Source organism: Camelus bactrianus, chromosome 21, assembly GCF_048773025.1.
Source record: "Camelus bactrianus isolate YW-2024 breed Bactrian camel chromosome 21, ASM4877302v1, whole genome shotgun sequence".
Lineage (NCBI taxonomy): Eukaryota > Metazoa > Chordata > Mammalia > Artiodactyla > Camelidae > Camelus > Camelus bactrianus.
Genome location: NC_133559.1, coordinates 27,856,418 through 27,875,981, shown reverse-complemented (window position 1 = coordinate 27,875,981; position 19,564 = coordinate 27,856,418). Strand labels below are relative to the sequence as shown.

Sequence of the window (19,564 nt, the reverse complement as noted above, 5' to 3'; positions counted from 1 at the left end):
CTGCTACGCTTATTTCCCTTCTCTAGGACCACTCGCTGGAGAGCCGTGGCTGGGGAGGCAGAGCGAGCTAATTGCTTGTCAGTGCTTCTCAGCGCACAGAATTTAGGAAGCTATTATGGAAGGACAATTAGACGGTCAAAATATGTCCTTGGATTGGAACAACACGTGCACAGATGGAAACGTGGGCTGATTAAGTCCTGAGCATTCTACGCTGGCGTTAAGGGAGGGGCGATTACTGAGTCTACCCAAGTACACTGTCCCATGTGGATCTCTGTGGCTGTTATTAAGCTCTCCAGCTGGAGGCTACTTTCACCAGGTGATGATAGAAACTGGGGCTTGGGGATTCAGGAGAACAGAATGGGCGGGCATAAAAAAGCCATTGATAAAAAGAGCCGTTTGCCTCCCTCCTCTTTCCCTCTTTTAGATTCTGGGAGAAATTGCTCTTTCTGGTGTCCGCTGCTGTTCTGTCTCCTGTTCGCAGATTGTCACTGTTGCCAGGGAACTGCTGGCACTTGCCAAGGCTTCTGGGGGGGGCTGCGCTTGGCTGCCCGCTGGCTGGGTGACTGGGGGGCCGGTGCAAGGAGGCAGAGGTCAAGGTGACAGGAAAGGAAGCAGCAGTGCCTGTACACATGAACCAGGGCTGCTGAGATGACCTCTAGGCTCATGGGGGGAGGGGAGGCCTGAGAAATCGCAGTTAGCAGGGACACCTCAGCACCTCCTTTTCCTATGCGTGCTAATCTCTGACACAAATAAAAAGCCAGTAAAACAAAATACTTCCGAAAAGAAAGAAACAGTTTGACTTATTCTTTTCTTCCTCCTTTAGACAGAAAACAAGTCCCCCCAAATTTCAGAAAAGATGTGCTTGTGTAGATGACTCCTGCTGCCTTAACACAGCCATCTAAAGCCCCGCAGGCCCCCCATCTCCGTGCTCAAGCTCAGGCCCCCCAGTGCCCCTTACTGTCAGCAGCGGGGGCAGATACATCATCTTACCAGACTCGGCAGAGCCCCCTGGAAAGCCGTCTTATAGGTTCTTTTTCTCTCACATATTAAGCACTGATCTTTTTTTTCCTAAATGAGGAATAACTTACTGATGCTGGAGAAAGAGCAGAAAGTAAGGCAGAGTGGCAGCTGACAGCACCCAGCATGTTTCGCTGTTCATCAGTAAGCTGAACGTATGTTTGGGGAAATAGTCCATTTCCACGTGGGCAGTGGCGGTGAATGTCAGTGAGAAGGGACTCGAGGAATGATGCAGATGATTTGCTGTTTCAGGGATGAGGAAAGAGCAGGGGTTAAGTGCTTATCAAGTTCAGGGATGAAACTCCAGATCAAACCTTCCATGAAAGAGAGAATTAATGTCCCCTTAATTCTCCAGCTTCCGCATCTTTAGGTGTCGCTTATCGTTAACCTTCAGTCTCTTGCCCCACAAAATGCTTCTGAAACTATCTCCCTGGCCCTCCGAGTGATGTTGTAGCCTCTTCATTCTGCCCCAGCTGTCTAAATGGACCTGCCCCCCAGCTCTGAACAGTTTCCTGGAGTCGTACTCGGTTTCAAGGTCCTTTGTTAGTTTTTCTCTTGGTGAGATGTTGCATCACCTCTCTGTCTAGAAGTGTTTCGCTGACTCCAGCTAAAACAGTTTGGCTTTGATTTCCTTATCTATTCCTTCCTTTCCTGATTCCATATTTTACATTAACTATTTTTAACGTTTCAAACAGGATCAGCCATAAAAAGGGCACCCAGTGTGCAGCTGGCATGGCTTATGGAGGTGAAAGGGTCTCTCATAGGCAATGTTAGGTTTTTTAAAAAAAATTATCACCAAGTAATTGGCCTTGGAGAAACTATAATTTCGTTTAAAATATCTAAGACGGTAAGTCTAAAATATATTTAATTCTAATGAAAAAGAATATGAAAATGAATATATGTATGTATATGCATGACTGGGACATTGTGCTGTGCACCAGAAGTTGACACATTGTAGATGACTGTACTTCAATTAAAAAAAAGTTGCATTATCCATATGTGCAAGAAGAATAATGAAATATCCTATTTTGACCTGGGAACAATAATTTTCTAAAAAAAATTAAAAATATACAAATATTTAATTCTGTTTTGTTTTAGAATATGTATTTTCTTAAGGCCTATAAAAACAGTATAGGCTACTATTAATTGAGCACTTACCATGTGCCAGATCCTGAAATAGATGCTTTACGTATGTCATGAAATACTATCAGCAACACAACTAGGAAAGTATCGTTAATTCCATAAAACACAAGTGGAAATAAAGTCTGAGAGACCTCGCTTAAGGTGGTACAACAAGTGGGCTTTTTCTTGCTCTGTAACTTGTGGTCTTAAGTTGCATCCATTAATAAAACAGATTTGGTTTGATTGTCACCTTACATAGGCGTGAATACAACATAACGAATTGGCATTTTATGAGCCTCGAGCAAAGCAGCTGTTAGTTACCTGTTGCCATGTAACAACACCTCCAAACTTAGTTGGTTACAAAAGCTTTTATTTTCTTACAGTTTCTCCGAGTCAAGAACCGGGGCACAGCTCGGCTCGGTTCTCTGGCTCAGGGTCTCTCACAGGCTGTACTCACAGCTTTACCTGGGCTGCAGTTACCCGGGGCTCGACTGGGGAAGGATCTGCTTCTGAGCTTCCTCGTGTGGTCATTGGCAGGACCCAGTTCCTCACTGGGTGTTGAACTGGCCTCAGTGCTTCTCTAGTTGTTGGCTAGGAACCACCTGTAGTGGGTGGAAAGGTGGCCCCCCAAAATATCAGATCCTAACCTCTGGTATGTGAATGTTACCTTATTTTTTTTTAAAGTTTAATTGTGATAAAACATATACATGAAATTTACCATTTTGTAAAGTTTTTATGGATGAGAGTAAAATTTTTGAGATGAGAATTTTCCTGGACTGGCTGGGTGGGCTCCAAATGTCATCAAAAGTATCATTATAAGAGGGAGGCAGAGGGGGATTAGACACAGGAAAGACGAGGCAGTGTGACTACAGAGGCAGAGACAGGAGTGATGAAGCCACAAGTCAAAGGATGCTGGCAGCCACCAGAAAGAACCAAGGAACAGAGTCTCCCCTGGAGCCTCCAGAGGAAGCCAGCTCTGCCAACACCTCCATTACAGCCCAGTGAGTTTGGTTTCAGATGTCTGGCCTCCAGAATGGAGAGAATTCATTTCTGTTGTTTTAAGGTACGATGTTTGTGGTAATTTGTTACCAGTGGCCATAGGAACTGACATTCCCCTGCTCAGTCTGTTGCCACATGGACCTGTCTGTAGGGCATCTCACAGAATGGTAGCTTGTTTCATCAGACTGAGCGAGCAGGAAGAGCCAGAGAGAGAGAGATGGAAGTTACAGCCGTAGAACCTCATCTCAGATGTACATCCCATCACTTTTGCTATGTTCCGTAACTTAGAAGTAAGTCCCGGCGTTCAGCGCACGCTGCACAGGAAGAGATTACACAAGGGCATGAAGATTCCAGGAGGCAGGCATGGCTGGGCACCGTCTTGGAAGCTTCTTACACAGCAACCTACAATATTTGGTGTGAGATAAGGGGAAACCAGAAAGCATCTCAAATAGCAGTCAGGCCCCTGCTGAAGTTTTTCTGCCTCTGGTTTGGTTCGCTTGCCTAGGCAGTGTTTACCTGGAGAAATTTTTTTGGGAGTGACTTTATTTCCTATAGGATCCATCCCGATTCATTCCACTTTGTGGGAAAAGTTCAAGCACATAATCTCTCCCCCACCTTTGTTTTACACCAACCTTAAATCTCATATCTTTCATATAGACTATCATGGCCAAGCGCAAGTTTTATGTAGATTCCGGGTACCCCAAACGTAGCAAACACATGACCTTTATCTTCTCCGAAGGAGGGGAGAAACACAAGACACCCACAGAGAGATTCCATCTGGGGCTGATACATGGTGTTTATAATTATTGAAGTGATTTTGTTACTGCGTTTATACTGAAGTGAATAGACTGTTCCATTAAGCACTGGGCATCTGGAAAGGGACCTTCCGCAAAACAGTGGAACGGATGGAGATCCTCAGACCCCTCCCCCTCACTGTGTATCTCCCCTTTATTGGAGTCCCGTCCAACCCCAGGGCGCTGTCACCCATGACGTAGCTTCATGTCTCGTATTGGGTTGTAGTGCTGCATCCCGGGATTTCTTGGGTGCTTTGCCGCCAGCTAAACACTCACCACTAAAAGAATGTGACAAAGATACATATATGATAAAAATGCATATATCTGCACCCAACCTCGTTCTGCTAAATCTACGAACTCTGGTGTGGGACCCAGAAACCTATATTTTAAATAAGTTCCCCAGATGGTTCTTAGGCACGATAAAGGTGAGAATACTAACATAAACCAGATTCCCTGCTCGGGCAGTTTTCAGAGCAAACGATATATGAATGCTGCGTCTGCTGTAGAATAGTCATGTGTTCACAATCGCCTGTTAAAGTATTTGGAAATACTTAACCCAGCATTTCCTAACAAGTGGTAGCTTTAGCACTGGCGGTGGGCGTGATGATTTAGGGTAGGGGATACGTGACCATGTAGAATGCAACAGGGCTGTTTGTTACCTTTAGGGTATTTGTGGCAAATTGTATGGGTTTTACTTTTTGGTGGTGATACAGACTTCTTTCCTTCGTAAGCTGATTTCTGTGAAAAAAGAATTGGTTTAAAGGAAATATACGAAATAAGTAATAGACTAGGTGGCATATAGACCTGGCAGAAACGATGAGCAGCATAATCAAATGGTTGAAGTGTGGCAGACACTCTCCTCCCCTGGAGAAAGGCTCTCTGTGGATTTCAGGCATCCCCGTGGGATGCGGAGGAGGCATTTGGGGGCAGAAAGGGCCTTTGTGGGTCACCTCCCATGCTTTTGTGTGGGGCAGGCCGTGGTGATGTGTATCAGTCATGACGCTGGTCAGAGTAAGTGGATGAGCCACGCTTTCAGATGTGTCTCTTGTGAACAGAGGGCCAGAGCGATAAATAATTGCAAACTGGTGTAGTGACGCCATGTAAAGCCACAGACTTCAGGGTCAGGACCGGTTCTTGGCAAGATGCAGTGGAGACGAAGCCCCTCCCACGTCCCCCCACGAGGTCCTCTCTTTGTCTCTGGCGTAGTGCCCACTGGCCCCTGCTCCCCTCCCTCTCCCCCTTCCTTCTCCCCCACCCCGCCCCCATCAAATTTGGCTCTCAGGATTTTCATTTTTTTCAGAGTTGTAAATGACCCCCATTATTCCAAAGCCTTGGTCTTAAAATTCTGTTAGATTGAATCTTTCTACCACAAAAATTAACTCATGGACAGCTTTTCTTAATTTGGAAACAAGGAAACAAAACCCTTTCTTTTTCTCTTTTGAAGAATAAAGCAGTGACTTTACGTAACAGATAATTGTAATACTCTATAAACAAGGTAATACGATGTGTTGAAACAAGTCGATATTTTTGAGAATTTGGTTTATCATACTCGGGAAGCGCTCTTTTAAATGTGAATTTCACTGTCCATTTGGTATCTTAGGTCCGTGTTGACCGCATGGTCGCCACTAGCCACGTGGGGCTGCTGAGCCCTTGATGTGGGGCCAGTTTGAACTGAGGTGTGTTGTCAGTGAAAATACACACTGCACTTCAACAACTTGGTATAACAAAAGAGAAGATATACCGTTAATAATTGTAAAACATTGAGTGTATGTTGAAATGGTAATATTTTGGTTATGTTGCGTTAAAAATATATCATTCAAATTAATGAGAATTTGATTTATCATACAGTGTATTCAATAAGTGGTTTTTTACTTGAATTTCCCCTCTTTCTTTTCACCTGTTTTAATGTGGCTACTAGAAAATTTAAAATTACGCATGCGGCTCATAGTAGCGTGTTAGCGGTTCACATATTTCTATGGGCAGCATTGCCTTGGAAAATACTAAGTTCAACTTGCAGCACATCCCGACCGTTTATTGACTTGACACTACGTGATCGCAGGCTGTGAACCCCTCAGCATCCTCTGAGTGCCGACAATACAAAGTCATAGCTCTTTGTTTCCTCACTTGGGCTTTTAGGTCAATTCCCTTACCTCCTTTGTTACTATTAGTAGCTTCTATTACAGGGAGATCGTCTTGGTCAAGCCTGATTCTTTCAAAACCATACCTTATAATGAGACAACAATAAAGACATGAAAAGTTATTTGGATCAACTACACAGTCAAAGGAGGATGTAGGAGTATCAGGTTATGGAATATATGTTTGTAACAAGCCCACGATTCCTTCGTTCATTTCCCCCGTGGCTTATTGATGAGAATCTACCAGTTAACTGGCGAGTATCACCCTCTGCTCAGGTGGGGGATTTGGATTTTGTACAGCTCTTTCTGCTGCAGATGCCATGAACCAGGCACTAAAAATCCGAACCCATCATCATTATGATCGGGTTCTTTAGCTTCCAGCCAAATCAATCTGTGAGCCTAGAGAATCAGATTCTGTTGTGACTGACCTGCTTTTTATGGTTTTCAGGCTGTGTCTTTTGTCCTGGCCATGCCATTAAACAGAATACCACTGGATTCGTGGGCCTCTGCTAGTCTGTCGGTGTTGTGACTGTATGTCCTGTTAACTTCATTGGACAGTGTGGATGCTCACCTGGGGCTGCAGGTGGACCTGCCCGAGTCTCCCTTCATTACCCTCCTCCTTACCTTGAACCCCGCCGGACCCTTGACATCATCCTTAGCAATACCTACTTTGCTTCCTTAACCTCCAAGCTCTCTCTCTCCAGCCTCCCGGTGCTGCGTCATGGCCTCAGATTACAGGAATGGGTAACAGACACTCCAGTGCATTGTCTCAGTCCTGTCCTTACCCAAGCTTGCACCAGGGCCCGGATTCCAGTCCTAACTTAGCTCCTGCCTGCTGGCTGTATTCATCCTGTCCTGCCAAATTCCTTACACATTTGATACCTGATGTCCTGTGTCAGCTAACAAGTTTAAGTAGTCAACACAACCAATGAAAATATAGCAAACCAATATTAAAATGTAGCATCATAATTCTGTAATTTTTTATGAATTCCCTCAGGTAATTAATTTCCTGGAATATTGAGCATGGCATGTTATTTCTCACCCAACACACTAGGGACTGTCTGAAACACAGGACAAATAATCTTGCCACAAAATTGTGTTGAGATTTGATTAACAGAAAACACTGTGTAACACACGTATCAGACGCTACGAGGAGTCACTGCCTGTAACCACAGCATTTGGCTGCCTGAGCGTTCTCTGCTGTGAAATCCATTCACCTCACTCACCCCTCTGACAGTAAAGCCTTTTTGAGAGCAGACTGTTGCAACCATGAGACGCACTTGCTTCTGAGTCTTCTATATGTCCCATGTATTGGGTATTTTAAGTTCCCAGAGCAACCTTTCATCTTGGTTATAATAAGCTGTGATGGCTTCACTTTATGATTTCTGGGAGGTCACAATAACGTTTGGCTGTCTAGCCCGGACCCCGCCGGAGGCACGTGCCACAAGGAATCACCTTTGGAGTTGCCCGGGTCGGGGACGCTTGGCTCTGTTTGCAGTAGCTGCCATCTTGCTGTTGTCACTAAAGGATCCTCCACGGGCTTCTGCTCAGCCGGCCTCTCTTTGTTCTGCCGTAGCACATCCCTCTTCGTCAGTCTCACCGACTGTAACATTCAGTGTCTAATGATAAAGTTATTCCTAGCCCAGGTGCTTCACAATGAACATCACCACTTGCACAGTCTCTGCCATCTCGAGAAGCCTGAGAACGCTTTTGCTGAAGCCGTATCTTCTCTGGAGAAATTTTGGCCAAAGGATTTAAATTCCACTGCTGAAATTTTAATGTTAGTCATCAGAGGAAAGAATTGGAGTGAGTGGTATGAGTCCTTCCCAGACTCTTAAGATCCCAGCATCTAGCTGTTTCCTTATTTGCTCATTTGTTAATTCAGGAGATAATTATTTAGTGCCTGCTTCTGGAAGGTTCTAATTGAGGCACTGGGAATGTGGCAACCTAGAAGACAACTCAGAGCAGTAGGACAGCCTAAGTACTGCTGTAGTGTTGCGTGTGTGCGTGTGTGCGTGTGTGTGTGTATGTGTGTGTGTGTGTGTGTGTAGGAGAGAGAGCAAGTGAAGAAAAACAGACTTCTACTTCTAATTTCTTTGGGATTAGTAGTAGTAGATCCAGCAAAAACTATTCTGGAATAAGATTTATCAGGATCTCTTTGCTTACTTTATAGCAAAATCCCCCAAATTTCTTCAAAGATGGAATCATAGTTTTCACAAAACACCAGTCAGCATTGTGGGAGTATAGTTGGGGAAAACCCCAGGTCAATCACAAGTGTCAGTTCTTTCTAAATCAGTCCTCTTGGAGCTGTCCCTTTCCATTCCCACTGCCGGTAACCTAGTCCCGTCCCCTATCTGCTTATAACTGGGCCATTGCAATAATTTTCCAGCTGGTCTTCCAGACTTCCATGTCTCCCAGTGCAATGCATCCTCTGTACTGTACTAATATGGGCAATCTTTTATTGAGCAATCTACTTTAGTTGGAAGCGAGGCTCAGAGAGATTAGGAACCACAAACAAGTTCATGTAGGCAACAAGTGGCAGAGGTAAGAATTTTTTCCATTATCCTGGTGTTTTTCAAACTATGATCTATAGAGCCCTGGAGGTCTAAAGACATCCTCACGTACTCTCGGAGGATTTGTAAATTTTGTATATTCATTTAAACCATAATCTGTTAACCCTGAACATTTGCTAGACAACCCGAGTAACCGTCTCATGGCTGAGGACTGCGGCAGGATTCAGTGCCTGTGTTTGTGCCCATGGTAACGCTGAGGACAAGAAGGGCTGCTTTCATTGGGATGGATTTGGGGGAAAAAGCAGACTGAAGGTTTTTTTTTTTCCCCAGCAGTAATTTCAAGAATCTCAATCTGGAAGAAGACTGCCACGTTTTCTAGCTCTAAGGTAGTGGCTTAACTATTGTTGGTGGGTTTGCCCTCCATCCTTGGGGTAGGATGGGCACAGATGCATGACACAAGGCTTGGGGAATAAGCAAAAGGGAGTTATTTTATAGTATCAGGTAAACAAGAAATAGGATGGAATCCAACTGCCAATCAGTCAACCAACAAGCAACGAAATTGGAGAAATTAAAATGCTAGCATGGAGCCAGGTCTCTTGGATGTAGGATTATCGGACCAGCTCCTATCAAAGGTCTCCAGAAGCTACAGATGTCTCTGAGGGTGCGGGAAGGAGCTGCCAAGTTGCAAGAGGATTACTGCCCGTGCTCTGCTATGAAAGGGTGATTAAAGATCCTTGAGATGTTTTAGAAGCAAGTCATGGGTGACAGTGGGAAGACAGAATGCAGGACAGAGAAATTCTTCAGAAAAACCTGCCCTGGTGGAGTTTCCTGCAGCAGAGAGACGTGTTGGTTTTTCTAACCCCTTTGTCCTTTAGTGCAGTGCAGTGATTTTCAGATGTGGGTCAGAGGATGGGTTACATCAGACTTGCTTATATAGTGCTGGTTAAAAATATAGCTTCCTGGCGCTGAAGCAGAATCTCAGAACCTCAGGGAATGGGGCTGGTCAGTTGTCGCATTCCAGAAAATTTTAAAGCATGTTAACATTTGAGATCTGCCGGCCTAGGGGCTTTCGCTGCAAGGTCGGGGGCAAGCTTCTGGAAGGACCCTGAAGTTTTCTTTTTCAAACCCGGCCAAACTGTTTGCAAGAAAAGGTGATGATCTGTTGGTGTGATAGGGTTTCCCTCTTTTAAACTTTACTATTGCACGGGCTTTTAAAAAATATAAACCCCACCTAAGGGGGACAACCCATTAAGTCCCTACACGTTAGCGTGAATGGCTTCTTACGGACGGCGAGCGGGACCGGGGCTCCATCATGAGTCGGCGTTGAAGATACTGGAGGACAGCTCCCATTAAGAAAAAGATATTAAAAGAAAGGGCGGGGAAAACATTCAGATTTCTTGGGCTTGCCCATTTTTTCCTAATTCTAAGGTCCTTTGCTTATTGTCCTCACCATCTTTTCCAAACCTGACCCTTTCACATTGTTGCCTTTTCTTTCAAGCTAGGGAAGCATTTTTGTCTTCATCAGCTCTTTTTGAATGTGTTTGGAATTTTGCCTAAACAAGGTGCGAAACCTGCTCCCATGTTATTTTTAGTGTCTCCTTTGCATGCGTGCCCGGAGGAAGTGAGATCCTCTGTGCGCTCTTTCTTCTGATGAATATTTGATTGGCAACCTTAAAATTTTTCTTTGTGTTTAAATTATAAACTCACTGCAAGCACAGGGCACCTTTCACAGTCTTTTAAACTACATGTCAATATGCGTTCTTGTAGAGCTGTAATTTCCTATTATTTCATAGCTTTCTGAATTAAATATTCATTAAACAAAAGCTGAAAATAGTGTTAAATCTATATAAAATTTTTGATATGCAAAAATTACTGATTGGTATCTTAAGGCAGTTTTATCAAGGGTTGACTTACGTGGCAAGGAAGGACACTGTATCTTTTCAGAATGCTTTGCTCTTTGAAGCCATTCACATTTACAGACTAAAGCACATTTTCATAGACTAATGAAATTATTATGTGACTGAGGGAGTTACAAAATGTAAATGAGAAACAATTTCGCTGTACTGTCTTTGGAGACAGGATGTGATTTTTAAATAAAAATGGAAGTTTCCCACTTTTGCCTATAATCAGAATTAACATAGGTAGTGAAGGGAGCGGACTGGGCGGGTGTGGGAGAAGGGCTGCCTTCTGTGACGGAGGAAACCTTTGTCAGGACCTCACTAACGCAGACATCGTTCGTTCATCTCAAGGTATTCTAGGGTGAAGATGAAATTACAACAAACCAACATCTTCACCATCTGTGCAGACATAAACATCCCAGGGGAAGAAAGTCTTAAATACAATCAGTCACTTCATGTAAAATTTTTTATCCTTGAATTTAAAAAGATCATGCAGACAGCCTTATCAAAGAAGCCAGTGTCTTGCCTCATCCTGTCCCCACTTGCCAGGGGCAACCATCTTTAAGTGATTTTGTGTTTAGCATTTTTGATAGTTACCTTTCTATTTTTAAATCCATTTGTCCCGCTAGTTTCTGACTGATTGCTTTAGGGTGTATCTACTGAGTACCCCCTATTAAGAAGGAATATTACACTATTCTCTTCCTCTTCTTCTGAATTTTAATGTAATTATTGTTAGTTCTTCTGTCAGTTTCCTTGGTTGAGTCTTTAAAGAATATCCTGGAATCTTTCTGGTTTGGTGAACTTTGATATCCGCCATGTTGCATGAAGATTTTTAGCACACTCGCCCTTCTGCTTTTTCTCCCTCTTTTTTTTTTAGCTCCATTGAGTTTCGGCTCTTGGATTGACACTCTCCGTATTGCTCAGTGTTTACCCTTGCACCAAACTTCTTTTATGGGTGCTTGCTAGAGTGAGTGTCTGTTCTTTGGGGTCTAGCGAGCTTAAATGGAAATGATTTGGAGCACATTATTTATATAATTACATATCCTATTTTCTTATATACTCTGATCCCATCATGAGCATTTCCCCACATCTTTATGTTTTAAACTGTCATCTTTCATGGCTGAAGACTATTCTAATGTATTAGAGACACACTGAATGAAGCCTTGGCTTTGGTATTGAGCTGAACACGCTATTCAGCCTCAGTTCAGCCTTAGTCTCTGAAGCCTACGTCAGTATCATTTCTGACATCTGTGGACCTGAGTGTGAGCAGTGCTCATGTAATCACTTATTTACCATCATAAAATATCAGTGTAACAATATCTACAAAATGCACACAAGGTATTACTTGAATTTGTTGTTAATACTGGAGGAATGGGGTACTGGAACACTCAAATATAGGTTAGTTTTATCCTGGATGTAACTTGGAGTAAAAAAAAAATCTCTTTATGCACTTTATTCTTTTAAATCTCTCAGGCAAAGTATAAACATATATCTATTTTTGCAAGACAATTCTGTAATAACTTATATGATTGTCAGAACTGTAATGTTATATATAAAAATAATTATTAAGAAATTTCAGATAAATAGAGAAAGAATGTCAATTAATATATATAATAATGGGATATATTAGCTGGATTACCTTAGAGAAAACCACATGCTTTCTGAACCTACAAATATTTGTAACATTGAATAAATTTTAATACAAGGTAGAGAAATATAGAAGAGATGATATCAGAATTCCAATTTTTTGTAGAATTACTTGGTATTCTAAAATTGGAAACATTACACAAAATAGCCTGTAAGAATGGTATTTCATTTTTAGTTATTTAATTCCATTTAGGTTATGAGTCTCTCAAGTGAAGGTTCTATTTGGAAATTGTTCACATTTTATGAGAATGAATAAAAAGCAGAATGTCAGTTTTACTCCCTTGAAATGTCATGAAGAGAAAAAAACTCTAAGTCATAAAAGATAAAATTCATCATAAACCATCTTCAACCCAGACATGTTATTAATCCAATGTTTAAGTTGCACTATTCTACGTAATCTCTGTGTATTAACTCACTGAATTCTGGTATGGGTATTATTAGCCCATTTTACAGATGTAGAAGCTAAGGCTTAGAGAGATTGAGTAATTTATATACCACATCTTCTTTATCCAGTCATCTATTGATGGACATTTGGGTTGTTTCCATGCCTTGGCCGTTGTAAATAGTGCTGCTGTGAACATTGGGGTGCCTGTGTCTTTTTGAATTATATTTTTTCCAGATATATGCCCAGGAGTGGGATTGCTGGATCAGAAAGATTGAGTAATTCATCTGAGGTCACACAGCTAGGAAGTGGTAGAGCAAGAGTCGAACTCAGGCAGTTTGACTTGAGTCCATGCTCTTAACCAAGGTGTCATTTCTTAAATGAGATATACCTGAAAAATACTTAGATGGGGTTCTTGGCACATGGTAAACACCCAGTAAAACTTAGCTCTTATCATCAGTTGCTGGGATGAAGTGGGGAATGCTGGAATGAGAGAGTGAGGAGCCAATGGGTTATTCACTTTTTACTATCCCAGCCTCTAGAGGAGGGTCCATGACGGTTCCAGGGAGCCAAGAAGCCAGGAGAGCCCAAGATAACAAAAGCCTCTATCAAAAGCCTCATGCCTGGCTGTCAGGCTCCTGGAGGTCAAGGACCTGCTGCGGTGCATGGGCTGCTGTGGCTGCTTCCATCACCAGGTTCCTTCTCACTTTGTAAGAGTGACCACGAAGATGGCTATAACATTACAGTTCCTTTCGCACTGGGCACGTGACTTTCAGGCTTTGCTAGGGAGCGGAAATTTCTGTGAGTATCACGTTAGCGTTCGCCTCGAGGGACTTCATAGATTTAGCTCTACCCCTAGATGAAAAGAAGGTTACTTAGGGTAGAGACTTGTAAGCCTTCTGCAGAGAAAGCTTAGTAAAACCCAAAGCCATTTTCTTTTTTTTTTTTTTTTTCCAAAGCCATTTTCTTTAAAACAGAAGTTTAGAAACCTAAGAATTCTTTCTGGGATTGGCATTGCATAGGCACAAATGAAATTCTTTCCTAAGGGCAATCAGTGCCAGCTTACTGCAGTCAGCAAGGAACTGCAAACTGCAAGCTACTGAGAAGCCACTGAGTAGGGGTGTGGGGCCCAGATGTTACAGACCCAGAGGAAATTCAAGCAGCGCTAACAGCAAGTTGTGGAAGCTGAGACAGCTGTTTCACTGGCACCTGACTGTTCATAATTTATTAACTGCCTTCTCTAGACTGCAGCCTTTAAAATGTGTGCAAATGGTAGTTACTCACGAATTGTTAACATTAATGTAACAATAATTAATTAAATTTCTTTAATGGGGTTATACTTTATTTATTTTTAAAGCTGAATTAATGTGTCTTTCTTTTGCCTGTGATGGGGGAAAGCCTGGCTGATTGAATCACATGACCTTAACCTCGGGCATCACCGTGTGGCCGAGCCCACCAGGATTCTAGACATAGAATCTGGTTGAAAAACCTCTAGTACCTCTAGAGTATCATGAATACCAGCCAAACTCAGCCCTTCAAAATCGTGCCATGTAGCACCAAGTTTCATCTTTAAGTCCTTCTCCCATCTCCTAGGGTTCAGGGGGGTCCCACAGTTCCCTTAGCACCTCTTACTGCTCCCCCTGGTTTTGCTCATTTTGCAGCTGTGGAAAGGTTCAGATGGGATTCTTGGCTGAAGGAGTGTACAAAGGTGTGTTAGCAGCAGCCCCTGCAGGGGAGTATCGTGACGTCTGTTACATTTTGGGGTCTGTTGTAGTAATTAACTTCATGACACGCTTCTATAATACTTTTAAAATTTAGAATCATCAATAATTCTGAATGAAATGCAAAATTAACCTGCAATTAAGGAATTCAGGCATACAAAGGGATAATTTATATACATTAAAAAATTGCTGTCATGACATACTGGGTTGCATTATCATTGTGGTAGGCAGCCTCCAAGAGGGCCCCGAGGACCTCCTGGTTCTCACATGCCTGTGTGGGCTCCTCTCATATTGTGCCTGAGTTGGTCTGTGGGACCAGCAGCATCTGACACAAGAAGCTGTGTATGACTTTTGACACCAGTTTGTAAAAGGTTGCAGTTTCTGCCTTCAGCACTCCCCTCCCTTGCTCCTACTCTGTCTTTCTGGCTCTGTCTCTCTCTCAGTCCCTCTCGGATCCCTGCTCTGGGGGAAGCCAGCTTCCATGTCGTGAAAACACTCAAGCAGCCTATGGAACTGGGCCCATGTGGTGAGAAGCAGAGGCCTGGGGACTGACAGCTGGACCACAGCTTTGTAAGAACCTGAGCCAGAACCATCCAGATACATAAACCAACCACTCCTGGGTTCCCGAGCCTCACGAAACCATGGTGTGAAATCATACGTACTGGTTGTTTGAGGATGCTGTGTTTTGGAGTATGTAATTGGTTGAACAGTGTTTCCCCCAAGTCATGCCCACCCAGAAGAACCACAGAACGTGAGCATACTTGGAAACAAGGTCTTTGCAAACGTAATTAGTGAAGATGAGGTCATACTGGGGTAGGATGGTGTCCTTGTACGTGGAGAGGAGGACACACAAAGACACAGACAAGAAGGCCATGTGATAGTAGAGGCGGCAGAGACTGGAGGGAGGCAGCTCTGAGCCCAGGAGCACCGCGGACTGTTGGGATCCACCAGAAGTTAGGAGGAGGCAAGGAAAGGTTCTTCTCTAGCGCCTGCGGAGGGAGCAGGGCCCTGCCGACACCTTGGTTTTGGACTTCAAACCCCCAGAGCTGTGAGAGAAGACGGGCCTGCCGTCCTGCCCCTCCTGGTCTGCGCTGATCTGTGGCAGCCCTGGGAAAGGAATGCGGTTTAATCTGTGGGGCAGCGATGGATAACGGCCACAGTTACGCAACCCAGCTGCTCTTATACTAGATTCCTTAACTTTTCGATGAATAAGTATATGAAAATACCCTTGTTAATTTGAGTCCTTTTTCTGTGTGTCTGGCACTTTGGCAAAATTTTGCCTGGAACTACCTTCTCGATCAGGACAAGAGGGGTCAGACTTGCTCAGATGCGATGCCCTGGGATGAGGCAGGAAGCACGCAGCGTCACACGCAGGACCTGCAGGTTTGCGCCCTGTGACACAGCGGTTCTGATACGTTTGGTTTTGCCTAGGTCCACCAAGGAGCCGGGAAAACGTGCTTCAGAATTATATGCTCTGTGTTAGGGAGCAAGCACTGGGGCTCGACATTAATGAAACCAAATTCTCTACTTAGAATTTTACATGTATTTGATTGGAAGAGTTGTCCATAAGCCAACTTCTGACTCTAAACTTCAAACCCCGCTTCTCCCCTGCTACCCACGTATTTTCAGGGTCACTCATTTGCACGTCGTGATCTGAACGCTGGCCCTGCATCTTGTGTTGTATGTCAAGCTGCAGGGGTCAGCATGGTGGAGTACGCTTGGGAGCCGTTCCTCACCAGGATGGCTAGAAATGGCTGAATGCACAGGGGAGTAATGGATAGGCCCACAGAGAAGCTCAGGCTGAATGTCCCCCTGGCTCAGCTTCCCCTTAGCGGGTCCCGAAAACGCCCTTTCCCTGAGAAAGGACTCACTGTGTTTCCTTTGGCGTTATTACCTCTCGGATGATGCAGCCAGTGTGCTCTCTCTGTGAAGAAATCCTGCCAGAGAATGGAGCACATCCAAGAAAAGCAAAATGAAGATAAGTGTGTGGGGGGTTGAGGAGAGAGAGACAGAGGGACAGAGGGACAGAGAGACTGATTCATTTCTGATGACATCCCTGGATCCAGTTGTAGCTGAAACCAAATTTAATTTTTCAGCTACAGGAGCCAAGATATCCCCTTCCCCTTCTTTGCTTTTGCTTAACTGAGCTTGATGGCCTGTCTCCTTCCGCCTTTTCCACCTCTGCATCTTCAGCTCCGAGAACCTGGCACAAGATCGGTACAAAATAAGTATTTGTTGAATGAATGAGTAAATGGGGTTTCTGTCACTTTAAACCGAAGACGGCCTTACTAAATCAGGAAGGTTTAAAAAAGTACTGATAACCATGGTAGCTGTAGGCCGGATGCTAGAGGCAGCTCTGGTAAGTGTAAATGGCTAAACAGAGAGGGAAGGCTCTCCTGGTTCCTTATAAGCAGAAGCCTAGGGGAAGGCAGGCACTGGGCATGCTCAGAACACGTGAGTGCAGTCATCCTGTCGAATAATGAGTTTCTGAGGGAGGGGAGTGGGGTGATGCTGAGAAGTCAAGGTTAGTCCATCTCAGAGCTTTGAATGGCCAGTTGAAGAACCTGGAATTTATCTGGTAGCTGGTGGGGAATCAATGGATGACTTTTGAGCAGAGAAGTGAGATACTGTCCCTTCCACGGAGAGGTTCATTTTAAGAGAAAACTCAGTGCCTAAAAAGGATATGCTTTTACATAATAGGAATCTGAGGTCATAGAGCAGGTTAGTGAAGACATCTGTGAAAGGGCTTTCCGTAGTCTCAGGTCACACCGTGGAGGCCCAGTGCTCTCTTATGACTAGTCATTTTCCTGTGATAATCTGAGGTCAGGTTTAGTCCTTCCTCAAAAACCAGTTTGCAGCTTTTGGTACTCTGAAATAGAAATTATGAAGGCCTGAAGGAAGATAAAAAAAAAAAAAAAAAAAAAACAAGAAAAATGAAGGAAAGCTTTTTTCTCTCCAGGTCTCTTTCATCTTCTGGAAAAATTTAAAATGATGAATAAAATATTTAAGATAAGCTTTCAGCAATGATAAAACTATCAGATGATTTAAAAGAGAAACATCTGAAGAAGAAAAAATTACATGAATAGCTCAGAAACTAAGGCCAATTATGCATACTCTGATTGGACCCTAGGGTAAGTAAAATAAATTAGACCGGAAAAAAAAATAGGGTGTGGTCAAATTAGACAGGGAGCTTGGAGGAAAAAGATAATTTTGTGAGCAATCCAATTAGAGTATGTAACATTTTATACCCTTTGCAATATAAGTGACTGTGAATTGTAGGAACATAGTGCAATTATTTTAACTTCTCTGCAGCATGGTTTTTCTTCTTTCCCCAATCTATACACATGAACAAAAGCCAAACAAACCTTTTTCCTTTCGATTTTGAAAATTTCCGGAAAGTTTATGTTTCTGGTCTCCAGGTATTCTGCCGTTTCTCTTGCATCTGCATCAATTTTCTCCTTTTTGTGGTATCTCTTGTAAAAATGCATTTCCTTTTCATAAATGAATTATTAGAAAGAAACTACTTTTTTATTCTCTTCTCAGAGAAAATTGTTTTCTCTGTTTTTGATTTCTGTGATAGAGGAGAAATGATCCTAAGTATTAAAATTCTCTTCCCAGGAGGAAGGGTGCTTGGTGCCACTCAGCTGCTGGCCTTGTTGGAGTAAGGGATGGAGATGGAGAGAGCAGAGGGCTGGTTATAATAATGAGACACCTTGGGCAGAGGGCAAATGAGGAGGAGCTGTTGAGACAAGAGAGAACCTGGTTGGTGGTGGGAGCACACAGGAACTTTCAGCCGCTGCTGGAGGGAGTTGGAGTGGGGAGCAATGATTTTTAAAAGCAATTTTAAGGAAGTTTTGATATGGGATCAAAGGTGTCACAGCCACCTCTGAATCCCTTACTTATTTCCATGAAAACACCTCACTTCCATGTGATGCTCTTATAGTCAGATGTGAATGTGCATGTGTTTTTCTAACTTGTCAATATGTTGAGATTGGATTCAAGGCGAGAGGAGAGTTCCTTAAGGTGGCCCAGTTTTATGTGGGTTACTTTTTCTTATAAGCACATCATACTATGGCAATTAAAACTATGGAAAGAAGACTTCCTGTAAAAGAGGGTCATGACAACAGCTCCAGAACAGTGTTTTTATTCTTTAGTCCCTCTCGTGTTGGTCTGGGGTTCTGTGTTGCTTAACGTGTTCTCATGCACCAGTCCTCTCAGCTGTCAGGTAGGGCCACCGATTCTCTCCTTTCTAGTCGGTTTAGGTGGAGTCTCTGGCCCCTGAGAGATCATAGCCAACGTCATGTCAATGATGTCTGCTCAAGGCTCCATTGCTTATCTCCACCGAGGTGTGGCTGGTTTGGGAAATGCTGCTCAGGTCAAGTGAAGGCTTCGCCACTACTGCCTCATGAAGATGTTTCTAACGTCTCTGAAGGGACCGTGATGCCGCCTGTATTTGCTGTCATATCACCTTCAGCACTTCAGCACATTCCAGTCACGGTTCCTGGTTGTACCCTGCACTGACTGTTGAATCCATTCTGTTCCCTTTTTGTTTGTACCTTAGTCCCCTCTTTTTTTTTTCTTAATTAAAAAAAATTTTTTTATTTTTTAAAATCAGTCTTTTTTTCTTTGGTGTGGGGAAGTAATTAGGTTGTAATTTAATTAATTTATTTTAACAGAGGTACTGAGGATCGAACCCAGGACCTCATGCATGCTAAGCATGTGTTCTACCACTCAGTTATACCCTCCCCTACTTAGGCCCCTCCCTTGAGGGCTGAGATATGAGACCATGGTTGTAGAACCATGGCTAGCCTCAGAAACACTCCTTCATCCTGGGGTCAACTCTCCCTGGCCTTAGGACAAGTTCTGTCCCCGAAGGTGCTGTGGCCCCTCATGTGAGGCCCGTCACAGCCCCGGTCGTGCTTAGACTTGTCTGAGTCGCAGCGTGCATCCAGCCACGTGGATGACAGTTTCCACAGCCCTTTCATTCTCATTCTCCGCTTTGATGAAATATGAATGAGCGTGCTGTTAGGGTACGAGGCTTCTGTCTCTGATCTGACAAAGTTTCCAGTTTTGAAAGAAAGATGAGCTCGTCTTGTTCTCTAAATACCCATTCATGTACTTATTTGCTTGTTCATTCAACACATTTAATTAGCAATTACTATACATGAGGGACTGTTCTAGAGATTGAGGCCCTACCAGTGATCAAGACAGACAGAACTCCCCCCTTCTCAGAGCGTACCTCCTCACGAGGGAGGCAGAAGACAATAAACGAGTCAACCAGTGTTGTGACTTCAGATAGTGGTAAGTTCTCCGGGGAAAATCCAACAGAAAAGGGA

General features: G+C 43.5%; 1 long non-coding RNA gene across 1 annotated transcript in view; it reads left to right on the top strand.

Annotated features, from left to right (window-relative positions):
• LOC105068946 (uncharacterized) overlaps nucleotides 1-18,788 on the top strand; it is a 53,390-nt gene extending 34,602 nt beyond the window's left edge. The window contains exon 3 of the long non-coding RNA XR_006724832.2: nucleotides 18,482-18,788. This is a non-coding gene — a long non-coding RNA (uncharacterized LOC105068946). The remainder of the gene's footprint in view (nucleotides 1-18,481) is intronic.
• Nucleotides 18,789-19,564: the final 776 nt, after the last annotated feature.